The sequence below is a fragment of the Oratosquilla oratoria genome, chromosome 41, assembly GCF_046742065.1.
Source record: "Oratosquilla oratoria isolate Oo_2021 chromosome 41, ASM4674206v1, whole genome shotgun sequence".
NCBI classification, from domain to species: Eukaryota; Metazoa; Arthropoda; class Malacostraca; order Stomatopoda; family Squillidae; genus Oratosquilla; species Oratosquilla oratoria.
This window is the reverse complement of record NC_134817.1, coordinates 9,274,242-9,279,922: the sequence shown is the minus strand read 5'-3', so window position 1 is coordinate 9,279,922 and position 5,681 is coordinate 9,274,242.

The following is a 5,681-nucleotide window of genomic DNA, read 5'->3' as shown; positions in this document are numbered from 1 at the left end:
TTTCCATACGTCTTACTATGGACTTTTGTCCCTTTGAAAGGAGGTTTATAACTTCACTGTAGGTGGTCATGTTTGCTATATCGCCATTTCGGGTTCAAGAACCTTCTTCAGTAGCTCTTAGGAATATTCTATCTGGTCAGGATAAGAATGATTCCGGTTTTATATCTAATTATGTTATTTTATATACTTAAATTTCCGTACTTGCTCTTCACTGGGGGAGGTTACCGGTCACCTGGGAGAGGTTACCTGGTAACTCAGGCAGTGATGAAATGTCACGTGCTAGGGGAAGCCTCCGGCTTCGTGTTGTGACAAAATGTCTTATGCTTGGGCTTGTGGCGTTTTTGTCTCGGGCTTTGATTTGTGGGGTTATGTGGCGATTTGTCTCATGCTTGGGAGGGCCCTAAGGTCATCTGCTTGTATATTTAGATTTGGGCTCAACTCTTTAATGTATAATGCTTCTAAGATTGGGAGGCGTCTGTCATCTGTACATATTTCCAAAACATGACCACCTACGGTGAAGTCATAAACCTCCTTTCAAAGGAACATAAGTCCATAGTAAGACGTATGGAAAATACATTTAAGAAAATGATAAATGGACAATTACCCATCACTTTCAATGAAGTATGTATAAGAGAAAATCTCCAGCCCCATATATACTATTATATATATATATATATATATATATATATATATATATATATATATATATATATATATATATATATATATATATATATGTATATATTATAGGCGCCATGGAGCGTCGTGCGATTTACACAGTCAAACTGTTTGTCAAACAGTTGTTTGAGGTGATGTTTGACCGTGTGAATGGGGTACTTGGTTGTCAAACACGTTTGACAAACGTATTTAACAACTCGTCGGCGCATCGCCTCACTCACGCGTCGACGCCCTTCCCCTTCAGTTTCCCTCAAGCCATCCTCCATGCAGTCACCCTACCCATCCCAAACACCTCAGTCAATTTGCCCCATTCATCTTCTCCACCGAGGGCTGTCTCCTGTGGAAATGACAACTCTGTGAGTGGAATCATCATCATCATCATCGTCATCATCATCATCATCATCATCATCATCATCATCATCATCATCATCAAGGAAACTCGTCTCAGTTGAAAAATAGACCCTTCTGGCGACAAAAGTTTCGCGAAAAGAGGTGAACTAATTAGACTTCCCTTGTTTTAACCCGATGTATATTTCCAATGCACGAGATGTTTTGAAACCTAAATATAATTCCATCAACGAAAACTTCCATTTGTACATCAACATCGGTGAGTTGCTGTTGTTGTTTGAGCTCCTTTGGATAGAGGCTGTGACACTTTAGGTTGAACACTTTACATAATTTTGCTAAATCTCTCCTGTATGTGGTTCATCATGGTCTTGGATCACGTGCTGGACTCGTGATCGACAGCTATAACCGTCCCGGATGAGAGCTTTATAGCTAGGATGGCCACACCTGTAGACATTACGCACGCTCCATCCCATTGCCTAAGGGAGACAGTAACGACTCGCTCTCTCAATGAAAGGTTTGTTAACACTCGTGTAAATTCACCTTCTGTGGACATCGTTATGCATATTCTTACACACGCGAGCCCTGAGCAGCTCTCATCCGGGGAGGTAATAGCTGTCGATCACGGGTTAGGCACGTCATCCGAGACCAGTGCTGTGAATTAGAAACTTCCGTGACTCCATATGCAGTATTGAATCTGTTGTAATTTAATTATTTTATTCTGGTTGGCACCTGCAGATTTGATTAAGTTTTGGAGGTCGACACAAAATACACAATTTTTGAACGGAATTAATGATTATTGCCCGTCAGTCCGTTTGGAGTCCGCTACGTGTTACTCCTGCAAACTTCTCTATCTCGTTTCCAAATGTAGGCAGGGCGTCAAGGTATGTCAGGCGTTCACGCCCATGCCCTGCCATGTATGTATGTGCGTTTACGATTGTTTGTGTACGTATGTGTACGTGCGTGTGCATCTCCGTCACTGTGCTTTCGTACACACATATCTCAGCAAGCGTAGCTTCACACACACACACACACACACACACACACACACACACACACACACACACACACACACACACACACACACACACACACACACACACACACACACACACACACACACACACACCTACACACGACTTGATGGCGAGGTTGGTAGAGCTCCTGCCTGCCACTACGTAGGTCCGGGTTCGAATACCGCCCAGGGCTGAAATAAATTCAGTATCGCTGCGCTGCGGGTCGTTACTCCAACTCTCGTGGGCGGAGAGTTGGGTGTGTGTTTGCGTGTAAGGTCACAACATTACCCATAGATCGGTCATATACGAGCTCTGAGCTCTCTTCCGGGAGGGAAATAGTTGTTGATCACGAGTCCAACACGTGATCCAAGACCATGGTGAATCACACACACACACACACACATACACACACACACACACACACACACACACACACACACACACACACACACACACACACACACACACACACACACACACACACACACACACACACATTCCATCTTAGAGGTCGAACGGCCCGCCCCAAGGCCCGTTCTTCCAGTGTGGACAGACAGACAAGTTCTGCTTCTTTCCCCGACCCCCGCATTTGGCACTCCCACTACAGTGCCACCCTATGTAGATGTCCTTCCTTGGCACTAGAAGTGACGGACCCTTCCTTGAACTACACCCCGTTCGGTCGTGACCCCCAACGGGCCGTTGGGCCAAGCCTCCTACGCTTGATAAAATCAGCCATTGCTTGCCACAAGGGTATCTGGACAGTGAGCCACCGCGCTGGAGTGGTCAAAGAAAACGGAGAAGAGGAAACAAACAAACAGGACGGGGAGAGAGTGTGTGTAGCCATAGGACCTTTGGCAGCGCCTCCCCAAGCCTACGCGTCGTCCCACAGTTCCAGTCGATTGGCCTCCTTTGCGCGCGCGCGGGCACACACACACACACACACACACACACACACACACACACACACACACACACACACACACACACACACACACACACACACACACACACACACACACAGCGGTACCGAAATTATTTCGGTACCGCTGCGCTTCGGGTCGTTACTCTGACTCTCGTGGGCGGGGAGTTGGGTGTGTGTGTGTGTGTGTGTGTAAGGTCATAGCATTACCCATAGATCGGACCTACGAGCTCTGAGCTCTCTTCCGAGAGGGAAATAGCTGTCGATCACGAGTCCAACACGTGATCCAAAGACCAAAATGAATACACGTACGTAGGTCCTGGCAAGGGTCCTCTGGGTCCGGCTGGGCACGAGGCAGACCCTAGACCCGGTCGATGGAATCCATCAGGTCCGGTATTGTTTTACTCGTGAGTTGAATGACTGGTTAACCTTATATCATACTAAAACGACTTACATTTTTTAGTAAGTGAAACGTTAGAGTGTTTAGGGTTCCGAGCCTTCCCCTGTGTTTATGTTCTCCATCATCCAAATATATATATGTATATGTATGCATACATATACTCACACACACATATATATACATATATGTGTGTGTGTGTGTGTGTGTGTGTGTGTGTGTGTGTGTGTGTCAGAGATAGGCGCGATTAGCGATTACCGATTCGCCAGCTTGTCAATCCGTTTCAATTATCCGATTCGGGTGCCAAAAATCTAAGTCCCATTTGCGATTACCCGATTCGATTATTCTTTTTAAAGAGATTCGATATTCTTAAAAGCGATTCAATGTTTTAAAACAGATTTTCAATGTTTCTAAAGGGAGTTTAATTTTTTATCACCCTAAATAAGCCATTTCTATCTAATGCAAAGAGAAACTAAGGTTTTAAGATAAAAAATAAAATTTTATTTTAGTTGAAATGTGATGAAACAAAAAATTACGAAAGTGTGAATAGAATAGAATAAAACAACAAATATTTACTTGAAAAAAATATAGAAAAAATTATTAAGAAACTGTCATTGCGAAAAAGGAAAGACGTCTAACCTGGATTAATCGTAAATCGCTTTAAGTTTTCGGCAGTCCGATTGCGATTATCCGATTCGTTTGGTTAGTTCCATTCGATTATATATATATATATATATATATATATATATATACTGTATATATACATATATATATACTGTATATATATATACATATATACATACATATATATATGATATATATATATATATATATATATATATATACATATATATATTGTTGCGAGACATTTCACTTATGTAGTTCAAGATGAACACCTGATCCACACATCTCCAACCCCATGTATGGAGTAGGTAGGCTATTCCCAGAACTAATACCAGCACTGAAGAAAAAAAGAAAAGAGAAAAAAGAGTGAATGTGCGCATATATGTATGTATGATAAGAATTTGTTTGTGTGGGCTTTCGTGTGTGTGTGTGCGTATATACATGCACGCTCGGAGGTATGCATCAACTGTGTCTGAACCCAAGTGTAAAAGCGAGACAGGCTCATTACTTTTCAACCTGATCCATTCGCCCGTCAACAGAGAACCAAGGAAAGGGAAAAAAAAGAGAGAAAAAACGCAAATGAGGGAAATAATCGTCTCGCTTATGTGACCTTCATTTGACATTTGAACTTCCTCTACTCCTCGATCCGTACGGCTCGCTAGGCAGGCAGCAGCTCGTTTCAATCTGAGCGCATTCACGGGAATTAAATATGCATATTTTCAAACCACACCTCTACCTCCTCCTCCTCCTCCTCCTCCTCCTCCTCCTCCTCCTCCTCCTCCTCCTCCTCTTTTGCTAAAATGAGATAAATATTAAGTGTTCTCGCCCCATTTTGAAACGCCGGGAATTTTATAAAGTTCCACGACCCACATGGCGTTCTTGTTTGGGATGGGATGAATGTTCCTGGTTGGGAAGAAAAGAAAAGAAAAAATCAAACGAGTATTATAATCAATGTATAGTAATTTCATCATATTCTTTCTATACACTTCAAAAGGCTTTTCCTTCTATCAGACTATTACTCCATAAATCTCCACTTCAACCTGTTTCCTACTCCTCCCAATTGATCTCTTTACAATTGAAATCACCTTCCAGGATATCATTGCCATTTGGTCCATTCTCTTCCTGTAGGTGAATATTTATGTTCTATAACATTTATTAGTATTCAACTTCATTCCATTCCCTTACTACCTAGAAATCTCATCTGTCTTTTCCTCGGTTATAATTTTCAGATTTATTGCCTCAACTTTAACCCTCCCTCCCCCATATAACCTTATCAAGTATTGCGTCATTCTCCATTCATATCATTGCTTCTTTTCCGTCTTTTCTCTGTCTCTCCTCAGATATCTATATTCAGAATTTTCCAGTTTGATGTCAACGCCATAAGGTCGCCTGTGTGTGTGTATGTGTGTGTGTGATTCATCATGGTCTTGGACCACGTGCTAAACACGTTGGTGATAACTGTTACCCTTCCTGATAAGAGCTTCCAGCTCAATCTATGGGTAACGCTGTAACTTTACACAAACACAAACACACAAACACACACACCGTCCCTTTGCTCAAGGAGATCAATAACGGTTTTCAGCATCAGTGAAAGCTTTTTACGCCGGGAGAAAGGCTTGAACTCGGTACCTCACGTGTGAGAGGTCACGGCGTTATCCACTACACTAGTAAGCCAGTGTATGTGCGTGTGTATGTGTGTGAG